Raw genomic sequence first — 19,167 nt, 5'->3', positions numbered from 1 at the left:
ATGGAAGAGTTATGGCAGAGAGCTGTAGGTGCTTGTTACTTTGCACTTCACAGTAAACATGCCAAAGCCCAGAATTAGCTGCCTATGGATTAATCCCCTTGGTATATGTCAAAAGCAGCCTTTCGTTTTGCTCAAGATGGTGCAAAAAAAAAGCTACCATAAAAAAAAGCTACCAGCTCTCTTAGCAAGTCTTTAATATTTACAAGCTGGCGTCTACTAATTTGAGCAATACCCACCATTCTAGCATGGTAAATGGGTGTTAATTGACATAACAACTCAAGTCTACTAATTCCTTATAGAAATGCTGCAGTGATGAGATCCAGTTCATTTGGTGATCCCAGGGGCTGGTCCAAGCAGAGCACAAGTCTGTGTACAGCTAGGAGCAACCTCCAAACACTCAACTTGCCCTGGGGAACCAGTCCATACTGTTTTTTCTGTATTTTAGTATCCATGATGCTCCTGGAAAAGCAGGGGCATAAATAGCTAACCCATAAAGATGCCTGTACTTAATTGTCCCTTTCCAATACCCCACTGACTGCACTTGACTGGCCAGGCATTTTATTTCCTTGCTCACACCTGACCTAAAGAACATCTGTGTGGGACAGACAGATAATGGGTAGCGGAGCTGCAACACAGCTCTGTACACAGACACGCACAGGAGGTGGCAGACACTGCAGAAAGCCTCCAGTGGGCAGCCACAGCCACACTTTAAAAGCCATCCTTATTGATGGTGTGTGGTACTGCAGCCTTCTTTGAGGCCACGGTGGGCTCGCTCTTCTGCTCCCCGTCCACATCCATGTTTGAGATTCCTCAGCCTAGGAAACAGCAAGAGTTGCTCTTTTTTCCCCCAGAACCATAGCCTTTTTTACATTCAAACCCCGAAACCTAGTATTTAGGCTGACATACAGATTAGTAGTGGGCATGCTCCTGCTTAAAAGGCAGTATTATCTGCTCAGATATAGATGAGGGCTTTTTCTTTTCATGAACATTACACAAATCTCACTGTTGTTTGTGGCAGGGATCTCTGGAGACCATCTACTTCAACCCCCTGGCTCAAACAGGGCCACCTAGAGCCAATTGCCCCGGACCACATACAGCTAGCTTTTGAATACATTCAAAACATACTAAAAAATACACTTGAGGATATTCAAACACAACTCTCTGGTCAGCCTGTGCCCATGCTCAGTCACCCACATAGTAAGAGACTAAGAAGCACAGCTATGGGGTCCAGGCCTGCTTGTGACCACCAATCCTGCTGTTAGTGCACAGGGACCCAGAGCAAACTGCACCTGGAGCTCACTGCAGTGCCTTAGTGACAACCACATGTGCATTTGGCAAAAAGTCAGTGTTGTGGCCCTTCAGAAGTCACTGGGAAGCCTCCATTGCACATTTAGAGGCTGACCCTCAAGGATCAGTCTTTTCAATATTTCTAAAAGCAGTTGAAGTCTTTAGGTGCTTGTATCCCCTTGCAGGTGAACTCCCTGTTCTTCCCAGTAACTGAATGGCCCCAAAATGAGGGGGAAGGTTCAGCCACATTCTCCAGACTCTTATGCTCATGATGTGAAAGGCCCAGTGAAGATGCTGAAAATCTTTCCTTTTAGGTTTGGGAGGCTGAGGGAAATAAAGAAGTGGAGTTACTTGGTAAACCACTTGGTGGTCCCCCTGCCTCTTCCATGGACTGCAGCTTAAGGAGACAAAACATGGAGCACCTGACAACACCCAGGGTTGCACCAGGCACTGGTTTCCATCACACTGTCTTGCTGGTTTGTAAAGAGTAGTGAAGACCATTTGGGGAGCAGTAGGGGAAGGGGAAAAACATTTCAGCAGTGTGAGGAAAACTTCTTGTCAGTGAAAGACATTTTATGTACTGCCCGTGGCAGCACACAGGGTGTGTTATTTACTGCTCCTGCTTCATGGAAATATTATACTGCTGGTTCAGGTGCCACCATCAGAGTGCAACTTATCACCTAGTGACTCACAGCATCCTACAGATGACAGCAGCAATTCTGACATTTCTTTAGCATTCTGGTGACAGATCTGCAACTGTTACAATTAAAGACTCTAGGATTTGTTGTCAACAGTGCACTTGTGCCTCAAAGCCCACAGTTATTTGCACAGAGAGGCAGGCTAAATGGTACATAAGGAGAGAAGAGGTGTTGTAGTCACATCTCATCTTTAGATCCAGACTTCGTTAAGAAAAACACAAGTTTTCTGACAGAAAACCTATTTGAGACAAACAAAAACCACATGATGTGCTGGATTTGGCGCAACAAGTAGGCAGGTAGGGAGCCCTTAGCCACCAGCAAGCCATGCTGAGTGCTAATCCCAGGAACTGGGGCACTCACTGTTCCCATCCTCTGGAAGAGCCTGTTTATTTCTAAACTTATTAAAGGAAAAATAAAAACAAAATGTATTACTTTTTTGGTCTATATGCAGCAAAAAAAAAGTTTTTGCCAAAAATGCCACATCACACAGAAGAGAAATTATAAGCCCTCCACAAGTCTGTTCAGAAGGGCCTGTTCCTGGCTCAGCAAGAAAGAAAATATTAAAAAAGTGAATGGAGGCAGAAGCAGCAAATGGTGAAGTGAGAGACTAGGCAGAAAACCGGGAGGGGAGAAGAAGGTTACACTTCAGAAAGCATCTTTACTACTGCAGCAAAAACAAGTGGTTGTTGTCATATTAGAAAAGCCCTCAGCCTAATTAGCACAGATTTCATTTATTTCAGAGTTAGCTAGACCAGAGACAGAAGAGTTGCCTGGTCCATGCCTCAGGGACTTCCACTGCCTTCCTCCCCTTGTGACCATAATCTCCTAGTACTTTGTCCAGCTGAGTTTTAAATTATCCACGTGATGGCATCTCCACAACTTCCCATAGAGACTCTGCCATGATGTAATTTATCTTGGAGGCTTTAGCCGTCTTCCTTATATTTAGGATGAAATTAAGAAAATTTATGCTGCTAGTTCTCATTATCATGTCCTTGGAGCACTCTCAACCATTCTCCTCCCTGTCTGAGATTTACATGCTTCAGATACTTGTAAATAGCTCTTCTCCTCCACAGCTTTTCTTTAGCCAAAGCACACAAATTTATTTTAATCTTTATAAATTAGCCCAGGCTGCCCTTTAATCATTTATCTTCATCTCTTCTTGATTCTCCATCTTCGAGGCAGTCAGAAGCAGACGGGTGTCTGGGAGAGCCATAGTTCAGTGCCTGCTCCCACCAAAAACAAGAGCACATCTGCCCTCTTTGGAGGAGGAAAGACATACCCGGGCAGTGAACACTTGCCTCTCAGCTCTGCTGTACAGCAGGTTTTCACAAGATACTGGACTGTTAGGAAGGTTAAGACAAGACCGATGGACAGAGACCCACTGTGTTGTTCACTTTTTAAGACCTCTCCACCTGTCTGTGTGCACCCCCAGCATGGTGGGGCTGGCACAAGGAGCACAGCGTTGACTGCCATGTGCAGAATGAAAGCAGAGATTTCCAGAGTTTCAACCAGAAAGTCAAGGTCTCCAGCTGAGATGTGGGAAATACACTGTAACACGCCCACTGCTTCTGCAGATCTGAGCACAGCAGGAGGCATGAAAAATGCACTGAGCTATGGGTTATCCTCAAAATACCTCCCACTTCACTTGGGAGGTGCCAAAACCTGTAAATTCACCCAGTTTGAATACAGTTATCAAATAAGATTCCACACAGCACCTTCACCCTTTACTGCCATATATCCCCACATCTCTCTTATTGACAATTTAGATATCTTAATCCGTTGGTGTTTTTTCAGCTGCTAATTCTGCAACTACTTTAAAAAAATAAGCCCTCGCATCCACGATGATTAATTCATTCTTCATAAGTCCAGGCTGTTTATTGCTCTTTGTTCATTTCTGCACTAGCTGTTTACAGATTCTCTTTTAATACTAGCTCTGTTATTTGCTAGAGACTCAAGTCATATTTACCATATGGTAATTGCAGAGATGACATGGACAACAAACAGTGGAAGCTGAGCCGCTACAGCAATTACAGTAAGTGGCAGTAGTCTCCAGGCTATCCGCTGCCCCACCTCCATTTCTTCCCTCCCCACCCTCTGATGGCTTTCCCTGTGGGCTGTATAAAGCCATATGCCACTCTGATCTCTACAGCAAAGACAGGCAGAAATTTGTTCTTCACTACAGAATTACCAGACAGGTTGATTCACCTTTTTCCTTTCAGTTTGTGTTCCAACTGCAGGTCTGCCCTTGCTGGCTGGCTGCCCTGCTCTGTCCTGCCAAGGGCAGGTAATCTGAAATATTGTCTGGAGCTAGACACCCTCAATACCCACATCCTTCTTTCTCACTATTACAGCCTCACTACCTCCCTCCTCTGCCTCCTCCATGGTCTGAATGTGCCTTAGATATTCCCCCAAAGGAGTTGCAAAGGACCACATTTCAAAGGGTGATTAGAAGCTTAAGAGAGCAGCTCCTTTTAACCCACTTGGATACCTGGAACCCACTGAAATCACAGATTTTCCACTGGACACCTAGGCATGATTTAGAATTCCTGCAGAAAATCAAACAGATGACTATGAGAGACTACTGCAGTTTTTTCCAAAGAAAGACATGAGGTTATTTCTTGATTCCTACGAAGAGCATCAGGCAGATTCCATACCCAGATGTCTTAGGGCTAAGCCAGGTAAATACATGACTCGACCCATTAAGAAGATTCAAAAAAAATCAAGATTACCTATATTGCCAGCTTGGGGGCAGTGCATACAACAAAGCACTTTGTTTGTAAAGGATGACGCTTCTCCCCTGTGGTTTCCAACGCGCCTGCAATGATACTCTTCCATTCCCAGCAGTCAGCAAGTCCTAACTTAGATACCAGTGGAGAATATTTGAAAACTGGATGCAGGATATCATGTATCAGAAGAACTTTCTAGCAACATATATGATAATCATACTACTGTTTATCTCCAAAGTGAAGAAATAGCATTCTCCTGGTATTCAGAGCACTTACTTTCACCAGCTTCCTCCCCTTGACCCTCCCCTCTAAAAGCCTGTTTTTACACAAAGTCATCTTAAAAACCAGAACTATCTTTCCAGCCTAGTCTTTGCATTGGCAAGCGAGAAGAGAGACAGAGTACTTAGGACCAGATTTTCTCTGGCGCAAATCAGCACAGGTCCAGTGAGCCCAAGTCAGCAGAGCCAGCTTACTCTATTGAAAGAGATGCCTTAGGAACTTTGGCAACATTTTATACAACAAAAACCTTCAAAAGGAAAACTTGATCTATTTCTTCTTCACAACCTACATCACACAAAGCAGCTGTGGGGCATCTTCCTACTTCCCCCGTACAACTATATTCCCATCCAATCCTGCCCCGATTCCTCCTTCCTCCCAATACTCCATGCTGGCCCCAAATCTGCCACAACTAGTCCTGCCAACAGGAGCAGTAGCTGAGTCATGGGAGATGACCACCTCAGCCAAATGCACTGAAATCAGACAAGAGAAGGAGAATATTCTCCTTCTCCCCACAATCCCAGACTGCAGCACACAAGGCTAGAGTCTCTCCCCTCTACCATGTGCCCACTGTCACCCTGGATCAGCACGTGAAGTGCCTTATCCTGGAGGTAAAATGACAGGAGTCACTGGCTTAATGCATGTGCTTGGATAACACACTCATCCCATGCAGCACTCACTGTACAATCTATTTAAGCCACCAGGGCAAAAAGAGAGGACAGCTTCTATCCTGCCACTGAGGGGCACAGCTTCCATTATGGATCCTAGTAGTCCCATATCTCCATCAGTTTTACTCAGGAGTTTGAGTACCCTTCAGGGACAGCAAAAATTATTTTTTCATCCTTTTCTGCGAAGAGAAAATTCAAACTGAGATGCATTTAACTTGCTTTCAAGTCCAAATCTCTCCTAAGACCCTGCTACAGCAAGAAAACTGCAGGGTCCCACTCTTGCTGCAAGTTTCAGTGCAGGATTGACTTGAGCAACAGTTGAGGCAGAAATAAACAGCCAGTTTTCACACCCTTACTAAGACTCACTCCCTACCCCTCCTGCCTCAGCCCAGAAAGCCTCTTGTGCCCAGCTATATTTCTGCGGTGGTGCTCTGAACCCAGCTCATCCTGACGTTGCTGATGACAGCAACTCCTGTCATCTGTCACAAGTCACAGGGAAATGCTTTGCCAAAACAGAAGCAACAGTCCTCCAACACCAGCAAGTGAGGAACAATGGACAGGAAGAATGTTATCCCAGGCAGAGCCACCATTAGTGTTGCAATCAGGTCAGATACATGAACAGGTAAAAGAACAAGCACAAAACATCTTTGACAAAATGATGGTCACTTTTCAAGACAAAGCCTTGAAACAAATCCATTTTGCAGTGGGAGTTCAGTGAGCAGACAAATGAATAAAACGGGTTCTCAATGAACTTGAGGCCTGTATCAAAACAAATCTTCACTCTATGGACATAGAAACATTTCTGGATCTTCCCCCTGACCCCTCCTCCCACAGCACCCTTGTGGTCTTTCCCAAACCTGCTTACCAAGACCACCCTTCATCTGGGTTGACTGCACCAAGCCCACCATACCTAGTAGCTGTTGGCTCCCACACAGATACTTGCAAATTATGACCAGACCACCTCTTCATAGTCTCTTTTCAACAGAAATTAGATGAGGTTTCTCGAATACTGCACAATCCAACATCGTTCCCACGTTCCCTCCATCAGCCTTCGCTGGGAAATTAACTTTGGTCCGAGGGATAGAGGTGGTCAACCAAGGCAAAAGAAGCTTGATGCTGGAAAGCTACAAGGCATGGAGTTTTTGAGGGAAGTCAGGAGTTGGGGCAGTTACTGAGAATCATGAAGAAATCTGTATATTTAAGAAGGAAAAGCAGAGGCAGGAAAAGGCCACAGCTGGGAGAAGGAGGGGTGTTTGTGACTCACTAGGATGCACAAACAGCAAAGAGATGGATCTAGACAGGCAGCAGGCAAGCCAGCAGATTTTTGGGAGTGACATAGGTGCACCAAGTGCAGCGGAGAATCTTCTCACCTTCAGTCTCCTGGTGTGATTCCCCAGAGGGAAGGCAGCTCCATCATGCTCTGAAGGTTAAGCTGTGCCTTCTGCCTGGCACAAGAGCACACTGCAGCCAGTGGGTAAAACTGCCTACCTACTTAAAAGCAAACCCCAACACTGCCAGGAGGGACAGGCTTTATTTTTAGCTGGGACACCAGCAGGGTCACTGCTGGTGCTGCATTTCCCCATGGAAGCCAGGGTTTCATGAAGTGTGCTGTGTGCGCAGGGTCACTGCGGGGGAAACATCTGTCAGGTCAGCTTTGGGGAGATGGATTATTTAAGTTAAGAGAAGAGGAAACATTTACTAGAAGAAGTGAACCTGAAACTACTCTGGAAGGTTAAAATGAAAGGAAAAAATGAGGCTTAAAAAGTCAGTGTGGGTGATAATTTGTGTGAGGCCATTGTCTAGGCCTCACACAAATTCTCAAAATTCTCATATGGGAGAATATCCAATCATGGCTAACTCCAGCAGCATTCCCCCTGCTTGCCTCCTATGACACAAGCTTTGAAAGGCTCATTCTTGTCTAGGAGCTGCCAGAGCAAAAGCAGCAGCATTAAGCATGATAAGTCATTATCCCTCATCAGAATCCTTCACAAAGGAAAAGTACACAGACACCCACCTTCCCTCACACCTTGAAGACAGCAACACTGAGAGCTCCACCTCACTCTGGTCCCTGGGTCCTCACAAGGGGCCCTGTTAGCACCGAGGCCAGCAGCCTCCCCAGGACTCTCTCACTGGCCAAGAGAGTCCACACTCAGCACCCCCGGTGTGTGCACAGCAGCAGCACAAACTGAGCCCGCTGCGGTCCTGTGAGGACAAAGAGTCAGGTCCTCCCTTGCTAGTGGGTTTCGTGGGTGCAAACCTAATAAAACAGTTGGCACTGCTCCCACTTGCACTGCCAGGGAATGCAGTCTGGAGGCTTCAACATGGAGAGATGGCTGTTGATGAAGTGCTGAGTGCTAGTGTGAAGCTTTCAAGGGACTCGAAAGAATCGAGAGCAGAGGGGAAGTTCCCATTTTATTCTCTTCTTGAAAAACCTAGTCCATTTGGCATGTTGCACCTGAGAAATAGCTTGGCCTAGACTCTGATTTTTTTTTTAATCAAGATTAACCCCTGTGCATGTTCTTGGGATGATTTTACGTTAAAAATTATTTTGTATTTTTTTCCTGCTTTTTGTGCCTCTTAATAGCTTTAAAAGGACTTTGCAGACCCCATCACTCTTAGATTCTTTGCAACTAATTTGCATTCAGTACTATCTGTTTCATCAAGCACAGACTTCAAGGCTGAACCAACTCCAAGCCTTAACTGCTGCAGGCAATTCAGGCAGAAGCTTCACAGGTGGAAGCAGGGATTCTTAAGCCAACCTGAACATGTTCCACCTCTGGTCATTTGTTACCACTCTGCTGTAGCTCTCCCCTTTATATTGGCATAACTATTTGCATGGCTAGGGCGTGAATAAGGACCAGGAATCTGTCTGGCAGAAAAGCAAGCAGAACCCACCACCTGGGCACACGTGCCACTGTGCCAGCATCCTGCAGAGGTGGGACAGGAGAAGAAACAAGCAGCCAGGGTGGGAAAGCTGTAGAAAACAAGGCCCAGATGAGAAGCATGGCAAGTGCATCAGCTATATAGGCAGAGGCAGGTTTGCCTCTTGCAGCAGTGAATCCTGTAACACCTCCCAGACCATTGAACAGCCTTGTCCTGGAACGCAAGGGCAGAGACATATCTCTGTCTCCATTTTTCCCAACCAACATGTGTGTTCAAGTCACTGCCTAATCCCAGCCAAAACCAGAGAAGAGGATAAAGGTGCTTATTAAGGTGAACTTGAAGCTCAACATCAAGATATTGCTCCCCAACAATGAAGGCCTCCCTCAGTTGGTATACCAAGACATCCGCAACTTAATCACCCAAGACAAATTTTCCTGACAGTAAACAGTATGGAGAGCAAAAGGACAAGTTCTTCAGATCTGAAGCAGTATTCCAAGTACCCTCACCTGTGCATGGCAGAGGCAGTGCTGCCTTCGCTAATTTGTGTGCAGGGAGCTGTGGCTCTGGGGCAGTGGTGGATTTCACAGCCTGCCTGGACTCTGACAGACTCTCTCCTAGCACTACTCCCATCGAGGTGAGCTAGGACACACCCAGAGTGAGGTGCAGCCATGGTCTAACCCTCCCTGCTTCTGCCCCTACTCTGGGGATGAAAACCAGCTTTCACCAGCACGCAGCATATGAATGCACTGGCAGGGCACCTTCTGTTGTCAGCACTGTAGTCCCACGTTCATTCCTGGTCATGTCACCTTCAACACAACCTCAGCAGTCAGATCTAAGTGCCCTCTCACAGGTACATCCCTGCATCACTACACTTCTTTTGATTAAAACTCTATTCTGCGATGCTGCTGTTTGCTTTCAGACAGCCTCCAAGTACCAGCCTAGGAGAGGGGAGATGAAAGCAATGGCAATGCAGTCTCATCTGTCTGTAGTTCCTAAAATTCTTTGGCACCTCGCTGGTTACAAAACATGCCCAGTAGCACAGGATATTTAGTATTTCTGATTGCTCTTGACCTGGCTGTCTCTGCTGCTGTCCTGAGTTAGGAGGCTTAGGTAAAAAGACAGCAGAGTACAGGAAGGCAGCAACTAGAGCAAGCTCAGTTTTGTAGCCTTGAAATAATCTGCTAGTGAATAGAAACAGAAGCTTCTCCCTAAATCTGAGTGCTCTGGAAGAGCTCCCTGTTTTATTATGATGGAAAATCCTCATTGGAGTGTTTCATTAGAAAACAAGCTGTCATAAAAGAAATGTTAAGAGCCCTAAGCTCCCTTCTCTCCCATGATGTCAACTGTCAGAGACATCAATGACAGCTCGGCTGTGTGATCAAAGGCTCCAGCAAGCAGATTTAAAGACAGAATTACCAGAAAATTGAGAGTTGAAGGAGCATGGGGGCATGATAATCACCTCTTTATAAATGTGTCTTATGGGGCAAGCTAATTACTTTATGATGCTGTAATGCAGGAACAATGGCACCTGGGTTTCACTGTGACACTACCAAGATGGGGTGGTGGTGGTACCTTCAGAATGGCATGACACATCCCTGCAAACCCCTGTGACAGAAGGGTCTTGTGGGGAGGTTGGGAGGCCATCATGGTGAACTTCATGCACTCACATCCATGATGTCCCTCAACCACAGCTTGTAGCTTAAAGCATTAAGGCAGAGGAGAGGCAGAGAAGCCAGCTACACTGTATACTGTGTTAGTCCTCAAGCAGCCCAGAAGCCCACTGAAGCTGCAGGAGACTTGAGGTGGTTCCTGGATCTCATTCTGCCGGCAAGCAGTGACATGACCAGGAGCCTCCTCTTCAGCCCCAAACCCCACATCACTGAAATCAGCAGATTCAGGACCACAAGCTCAGCAATACAGGTGTTTTAGAGGTTCCCCGAGAACAGCTTATCATCTCATGTACTTCTCAATGCATGAAACTCTTCAGGACAAAGACTGTAATTTACTAAACATCTGTATGGCGCTTGGAAACATGGGCCCCCAGCCAGGCTAATGCCTTTAGGAGTTACCATTATCTAAACAGTTAATCAACAACAGCATTAATCTATGCCACAATACCTCAACACAGTGGGTGATGGTAGATGGAACATTGCAACTATCAATTTCCTGCCTTCAGAGACTTTTTTCCCTATTAAGAAGATGTTTTTGTCATTGTAATTTAATTTCCTTCACTTTTTTTTTTAAATATAGAATTAGAAATTACTGCCTGGTTTATAAAAAAAAATTGGCCAGCAATCAAAGCCATCTTTTTAACTGTGAAGCACATGAAAGGCATCTGAAACATGACAGCAACAAAGAACAAGGAACTATTTGTCAATGCCACTCGGCCATTGGGGAAGCTTAGGGGAGGAGACTGATGCTGTTTGTTTAAAACAAGCAAACAAAACCCTGACAGACAGACCATTTATCTGTATAGTGCTTCACTTGAAAATATTGGCGAAGGGAATACATCTTCACTTGGTTTCTAATAAAAGTGCTGACACACGCTGTTGTGGCCTTGCCCTGCCTTGGGGACAGAGGAAGCCTCCCACAGGAAAGACCCTTTAAAAATAAGGGATCTGCCACAACACAGCAGCAGGTCAGCCTAAGCTGTTAGCAATCTCTCTACCTGTCCAACCTGCAACACCATAGCATCTGCCAAACTTGGACCAGCCTCCTCTGACTTCAAACCCACCAGTTTCAGAGGAAAGCAGAGGAAGCAGGAAGGGTGGATTCATCCATGGGTACCTCTTTCCTTCCTCCAAGCCAGCCAAGCTGAGGAGCAGTGCCTTCAGCATCCTCGGATTGCCATGAAGAACGATTGCCCATGACTCCCAACAACACAGTGTGCTCCAGTCTGACTGGATCAGACAGGGCAGCCCCTGCTCTACACTGGCCCAGCAAGAACCTGTGGAGCACAGAACGATGCATGATCCAGGCTATGCTTGGTAGTGCTCCAATTGTGATCTCCTGTTCTGGGTGCTGAAGACTGCTTCCCACACTGCCCAGGGCAACAGAAAGGACTATTCCCACCTGATGATGGCATCTGCCATCCCAGGTGCCACGCTGTCAGGTGGCAGCTTTGCAAAGAGCAGGATCTCTGCAAAAACAAGTGCCGCGCAGAGCGGTGTTAGGATGGCTACATATCTGCCTTCCCTCTCACACCTTGCCACCCACTAGTTATTGTAACCAAATCCCCACCCAGGAACAAAAATATCATTAATTATACAAATGAAACCCAGGACCTGAGATGTGCCTAGCAGCACACTGGAGGCATGCAAAAAACATAGCAAGCTTACTTGCATTTCCTGTGCTCTCACTTTAAGACCTCAGCAGTGGGATTACTACAGTCTGTCCTACCTTGGGCATTTGAGCAATGCTTAAACTACCTCCTTATTAGAGCAGGACTAATATTTGGCTTTAAGGAAAAGAGACCAGACTGCTGTACTGCACCTTTTGTGCAAGGCTCTCTATACCCATCAGTCATCTCCTTCCCCACGCTGGCTGATACTACATCCTTCTATTTACAACACGGGGTAGCCAATTTGCCTCATGTTGCACACTCATGGCAGAACTGAGGGCTCCTGGGCTGCTCCCACTGCTCCCCAGCCAGCCCTCGGCAGCAGCTGGACATGCTCTTTTCCAACATCACTACTTCTATTCAGGAAGCAAGTCTTGTTCCAGTTGAACACAGAAGCACAAACATAAGCACCAAATGTGACTTTCTCAGCTAAACCATGATCAGGGTAAACAAAAGCTTCCAACAGCAGTGGATGGAGCAGGATTAGGGACTCCCTAGAAATGCTGGTGCCGCAGGGGTGCGATGCCTCTCCCTGCTGCACTGAACCCACAGAGCACCTTCAAGGCCTCTGTGTCCCCCCCGTGTCTTGTGTCCCCTAAAGCCAGCTCTGCTGCCCTGGGCCTCCCACCAGTCTCCCAGGGGCCATGAGATGTGTGCTCCAAAATGGAAAGGTGCTACTGACTGTTACCTAAGTCTTCCAATCCTCTCATCTCCATAACCAAAAAAATAAAAAAAAAAAACAGCTCCAAAAAAATCACTCTTTTGCTTTAAAAAGAGATGTGTGAAATTAAAGGAACATACATATAAGCATGAAGAGGGGGGAGAGATGTGTGTAAGGCACCTCTTCTCACTCTGACTGTCCCTCCAGCATTTCCCCCTAAATTTGAACTAGATTTTTAGGGTAAAATCCCCAGAATAAGCCAAGGAACAGCACCAAAAAGTCAGGAACCCAACCATTAAACTACAGCCCCATTGGAGGGGGCAGAGGGGAAAATGACTATGCTTGTGAATGGCCACGCTTTAGAATAATAGTTAAGAAAACCCCAAAACCAACTGCAATGGTTTCATCTCTCACCCAGGATGATCAATACTTAGACACAGGTGAAAAAACATAAAGCTCTGAAGCAAGGCTGGGAGACAGGTAGAGTGTAAAAGCAGCCCACATTTAGGTCAGCTCTCATGCATGTGCATGTGTGTGTGCAGAGTTCCTGTCCCCCTGCCATGGGGGCTGCGGGCCTGCCGGCGGCCCGTGCCCTATTTAGGGCAGCGCCTGGCGCAGCAGCTATATTTGACACCCGGGGTAAACAAGCCGGCCCCGGCGGACGGAGCGCGACAGCTGCCCAGGACGGCGGCCCCGGCGCCCCCGCCCCACGGCCGGGGATGGCCCGGCCCGGCCTCTCCCGGCGGAAGAAAAAAATAAATTAAAAATAAAAAGGAAATTTAAAAGGGGGGAGTGATGGGGGGGAATTATAAAAAAGGAAATTTATAGCACTGCATGAGAGCCGCTTCCCCCGCCTGGCAGCCCCGGGCAGAACCACCCCCCCCCGGGCTCCCCGGCATCCCTGCGGGCCGCGCCGCGCCGCCGAACCGGGGCACCCCCGCCCGGCGGCGGGAGGGATCCCGGGGCGGCCGCGCGCGGTGCCGCGGGACCGGGCAGCTCCGGCCGCGCACGCCCCGCCGGAGCCCGCCCGCTCCGCCAGGCCCCGGCCCCGCAGCGCCCGGCCCGGCCCGGCGCCCCCTCCCCGGCGCGCATCCACCCCGCAGCGCCCGCTCCGCGCCGAAGGCAAAGCCCTCCCTCCCTCCGCAGCGCACACACACGCATCCCCCCTCACACACACATACACGCACACACACAAACGGGCACGGAGCGGCCACGGCGCCGGGAAGATAGCGGGAATGAAGCGAGCTCCCAGCGCCTGGGCAACGCTAATTCCCCCCGCTATCCCGGGAGATGAGCCTGCAAAGAGCTCTCGTCCCCCCACCCCTCAACACCCCCCGCTCACGGCCATTCGCGTGCAAGGCATGGAGCCCCGAGCGGCAGCAGGACACCTGCCCGCCAGCCTCGCGTCTCCCGCGGAGCGGGGGTGGCACCCCCTTACTTACCCTTTCTGGCGGCTTTCCTGACTTTTTTTTGGAGGGTCGGGCTGGGGGATGGGGAGGGGGGGCTCCACTGACTCCCCAACACAAATCCTTCCGGTTCCTAAAGGGAGCTCATCGCATCTCCCGGTGATTCACCGACGGTGTGTGCGGGTACGGGGGGGTTCGCCTTTGCATGTCAGTCCAAGTTGCCTCGCTCGCTACAAAACCTATGCTCCCTTTTGCAGCTGTCAGGGAGAGCGGGGAGGTGCATCTGGAAAAAGGGGGTGGGGGTGGAGGTAAAATGTTGATAAATCCACCAGCCTTGATCTTCAGCTCCGTGCGGTGGAGTTTGGGGAGGGAAGGGAGATTTGGCGAAGAGGGAGGAGGGCGAGGAGGACGGAGATGAATGGGAGGGGGAAAGAGAAAATGGATTGTACCCCAGATTGCCACTGAATCTGCTGGGTTTTCCCCGCTCCCGCGCTCACACCATCGGGGCTTGGTGCAGGTTTCCCAGCATTACGGTGCACGGCAAAGCGCTGAGCCTGATTTCTGGGAGCCAGCGAGGTTTGCACAACTGCAGCAAGAAGCCAAATCAAAAAGCCAATCTGCGAGCCTCCAAACTCCACGTCACCTATCAGCTGGGAGCGAGCGCTGCAACAGAATTACAAGCCATGCATATTTATTCCTCTGAATCCGGGGGGGATTTTCGGATCGTTTAAAGCAAGGCACGGTGAAACCAAGGCAAACCCTTTCCAAAATAAATAAAGGCAGAGCACGTCTTGCATGTAACACGCGCACACACACCTCTACGAGGTCTCCATCGGTATATATAGATAGAGATATACAATCACTGAGCGAGGATCACTCCTGTACCATCCAAGTATATTGACTTGACTTCGTGTATTTCAAGCAAGGTGGGGGAAGAACATGGTAGTTGAGCCTCAGAGAAGAAGATATTGATTGCATATCTGAAATTTAAAGCATCTGCCAAACACTTCTGAGAGATTAAATATAGGCAATATAATTACACAGCCAGATTGGTCCTGGTATCCATTTGAAGCTGCATGCTTTAGTTTGTGCTTGCAGAAACCACCCAGTTATTTTTTAACCAAAGTAAAATAACAAGTTGTGAGACAGCAAATAATTTTAAGGTAAAAAAATACACATTGCCTCCAAAGTTGCTATTTGACTTTGGCAGAAGACTGCTGGGGGCTGGTTTCCAGGACCATGGAGCAAAGCAGCACAGTTAAGCCTCACACAAGACACGTCACAGTATTTGTACACGTTTGTCTCCCCTTAGGATCCCTCTGGTTTTGCCCCAGCAGCTGTGGGCAGACGTGTTTCCAGGAGATTTACCTACTGGCATGGCTTCTCACTTCTTTAAAGACCAGGTATTACAAGGCAACAATCCCTAACACCAGGCTATCCTGCCAAAGAATGCTTCTCTCTGGAGGATGAAACAGACCATTCTTTCTGGCAGGAACAGCCAGGAAATGCTTCTCTCTGGCAGGATAGCCAGTGACTCCCCATACCCCCTGCGGTGATGAAGGCCCTGAAGCTTTCTGGTGAGACCTGAGCACATGTGCAAGTGCAAACCATCCCTGTCAAAAGCAGCTGAATAAACTGCCATGAGAAACCTGAGCCTAAGTCCTATGCTGGGCAAGAACTTTTACCTCAGCCAAGCACAGGCAGCGGACGTAGAAATACAGAAGAGGAAAGGGCAGAACAGTTACCGAGAGGGTGACCTGTCTGAGAGTTGCACAGGCTTCATGCTGCCAAAAGTGGATAAGAAAAGCTGCAAATGGGCTGTGGTCCCCTGCAGGACCGCACACACCACTAAGGCCCTGGAAGTCAGCTGATACATTCCAGTTAATGCTCCATAATAGTTATGGCTCCATAATAAGAGCAGCCCCTGGCCTCACACCTCAGCACAGAAGAGATCCAGAGACCTGGAAGAGCAATTATCCATTCTGGTCTGGCTACTCACTGTTGTTGTTTAGAACAGGGCATGAAAGTCCAAGACAGACACACAGCAGGAAGAGGCACAAGGGGACAGATTTGCTGCAAGTAAATACAAGATGGCGGTACAAAAGATGGTGACAGAACACCTTGTGGGTCCCAGACTCGGCCTTTTATCTCCCCAAATACCACCTGCTATTCCTGGTGTCCTCAAATAACCCAGCAAGGCAGCTTAGCAGGTAGGAACATGGTAAGGGATGCACATGGGCCAGAGACATGGTAAGATCCAACATATACAGAAGTGTCTGACCTCAGGGTGCTGGCCAGCCCTGCACAGGGCTGCAACCCTGAATGATGCTCCTGTGTGATGTCAGGGAGGGGAAGGGCTTCCCAGTGCCTGGGGGAACACAGGCACATGTGCATGTGTGGCCCGTGTCATTTAAGTGCCCAGCAGTCTCACCCGAGCTGCAGAAGAACCCTTACTGACATCAACACATAAAATCAACAGCACAGCATCAGTGGCTGAAACCTAAGACTGTGTGGATGCAGGGACTCTGGAACTGGCCAGTGTCACCTGATCTCCAGGTGGCCACCTCCAAGCCTCACTCCCCTACCAGGGAGGACAGCCCCAAGGGTGGCAGCTCTCCAGTCACCTCCAACACCAAGCAAAGGAAACCGCCCCAGCTGACACAGGAAAACTCTCCCAACCTATCTCACGCTCACCAACCCTGCCCAGCTCATCATCAGGCAGTTCCAAACAACTGCTTGTGTTAAAGGCTCAGCAAGAGTGGGTCTGGAGCTGAGGAACTGCAGTACAAAATGCTCATAAGCAGGAGCAAGCCCTGGGGGCAATACACAAATTTACAGTTGACAATAACTTAAGATAGAGCTCTTTATGGTACACAGATGTTTGATTTCACCTCATCCCAGTACATAAAATCATGCCTAATACATTTAAGAAATGCTCCCAAGCATTTCCCTCTTTCCTTCCCTTCCATATGGACCTAATCTTATGTTGCTCAGCTCAAAAGAAAAATTTTCATCACAAGAGGGAGTATATGAAATTTTTTATCTCCTTAGTCTTAAAGGTGTGCTTGCAAAGTACTAACCTAAGACAAAAGCAACCAAAGTGTTTATATAAAAATACTGTTTAAAATTTTTTTAAAACACCAAAACGCCACAACAAACCAACCACCTCTTGTTTATATTAGCTCTAACAATTAAAATACAGGATGATCAAATTCCTGGGCTGTTTAGCACAATCTCACTAAACAAGCATGGATATTAGTTTTTAATGGCTACCAAGATCATTTGATGTTTCAAGTGTTACCTAAGGACCAGAGCTAATGGTTTTAAACTGACAGAGGGCTGACTTAGATTAGATATAAGAAAGAAGTTTTTTTTACAAAGAGGGCAGTGAAATACTGGCCTAGGTTGCCCAGAGAGATGGTAGGCATCCCTACCTGAAAACATTGAAGGTCAGGTTGGGTGGAGCTCTGAGCAACATGATCTAATTGAAGATGTCCTTGCTCATTGCAGAGGGCTGGAACTGGGTGACCTTTAAAAGATGCCTTCCAATTTAAACTATTGTATGATTCCAACCCAAAACCACTGGAATTCTACCAAACAGTGGAATATCAAAAGAACACAGAATGAGTAGGGTTAGAATGGACCATTCTAACCAGAGGTCATCTGGTCCAACCTCCCCACTCACACAGGTCCCCTAGAGCACTTTACACAGGATTGAGTATCAACAGCTTTTGGATATCTCCATAAACTCTCTGGGCAACTGTCCCAGTGATCAGTCACCCACACAGTAAAGAAGTTCTTCATAAAAGAGAGGGGAGTTATCCCATGAACAATCAGGACCTTAAATACTTCTCTCAAACCTGTCTCCAAGCTCTTGAGATTTGAAGCAGAAGAAGAAATGGAGGCCTGGCCCTTCCTTTCCTTTTCCTCCTAAAACTAGAGAAGACTTTAACACAACCCATAGTTTCAACATCCCATGACTTCAGCCTTCTGCTGGCAACCATGCTGATAATAAAGATGCTGACAGCAGAATGTACTCGACAGCAGTGCTGTTGTTAAAGACAATGTGCATAACAGGCATTGACTTGCTCTGCCAGGCCAACAGCATCTATTGACATAAAAACCTGCCAGTGTCCTACAAGTTCCAGAGGAAACTCTGTGAGTGTGTTAGCTGAGTCTGAAAGGACTTGTTCTTTCCCCCTCATTCACCAGCTATACACTTCACACATACAGATAAGAATTTCACAGTTACCATCCAAAATTTCAGATGGATAGGGCCATATTATTGTTTTATTATGGCAGACATGACAAGCTGTAGGTTTGGCTCTTCCTTGAAAAATTTCTAGCTGAGCAAGGCTTTAGGAAGTGCTCCTACTATTGCTGTCCTGAAATCTTTTGGCCCTTGGCCTAATGATCCAAGAATTTGATTTAGACTAGATATAAGAAAGAAACAAACACCATATCAGCCCTTTTTTCTTGAATACAAGCAGACTAACTGCTGCAGACTTCAATTTTGTACAAAAGGGCTTGGCACAGCCCCCTTCTCTCATTCAAGATCTGATCTTGGTGAACCTGTGTTGTTTTGGGCTATTTTTCCATAGCTTTGCTTTTCCTCCCTCACCAGCTTTCATCAGGTGCCTGCTCACATTTGTGTCAGAAGGGATGAGATAATGTGACATTTTATTAATGCGATGCATTTGCAGAGCCTTGAAATGAAGTTTTAAATCTGAGAAGAAATTACTTTCTGGGCAAAAGAGGAAAGGAGCCACAATGTTGAAGCCAGCTTCAAGCCTATCCATGATTACAGAGCAAATGAACCCAGTTCAAATGCAAAGTTCTTTATTTTTTCCTCCTATGAAAGCCTGTTTTGCAAATATGGTTAGAGCCCTGAAAGCCAAGCTGAGCTTTACACACACAACAGTATGCAAATTCTTATCAAACAAGTCTGGGGACACCTGGGACAGTCCATGCACTCTTCATGGCATTTCCCCATAACCAGGGGACAATTCCTCCACAGATCCTAGCAGACAGAGGGCTACCACAGATGGGTAAAGATTCTTTGTGTATCCTTTGTACAATGCTCAGAAAGGAGAAAATTATGGGTTTAAATTTTCTGACCCACAGATGTGTCTGTGCCAGCTGCAGGTTGCAATAAGATCCTCTAGTCTCATTGTAGAGCTTCCCAAGAGGTTAAGCCTGGGGTCAAAGGCCACCTTCCTCAG

General features: G+C 47.4%; 1 protein-coding gene across 5 annotated transcripts in view; it reads right to left on the bottom strand.

Moving 5' to 3' along the window:
* SLC8A3 (solute carrier family 8 member A3) overlaps positions 1–14,493 on the bottom strand; it is a 112,898-nt gene extending 98,405 nt beyond the window's left edge. For all 5 annotated transcript variants that reach the window (XM_054275353.1, XM_054275352.1, XM_054275354.1 and 2 more), the window contains exon 1: positions 13,982–14,493. The gene's annotated coding sequence lies outside the window, so the exon portion shown is untranslated. The remainder of the gene's footprint in view (positions 1–13,981) is intronic.
* Between the last annotated feature and the right edge of the window lie 4,674 nt (positions 14,494–19,167).

Source organism: Melozone crissalis, unplaced genomic scaffold, assembly GCF_028551555.1.
Source record: "Melozone crissalis strain CALT ecotype California unplaced genomic scaffold, PUWL_Pcris_2 ptg000018l_1, whole genome shotgun sequence".
Taxonomy (NCBI): domain Eukaryota; kingdom Metazoa; phylum Chordata; class Aves; order Passeriformes; family Passerellidae; genus Melozone; species Melozone crissalis.
This window is presented reverse-complemented; position numbering and strand designations above follow the sequence as displayed.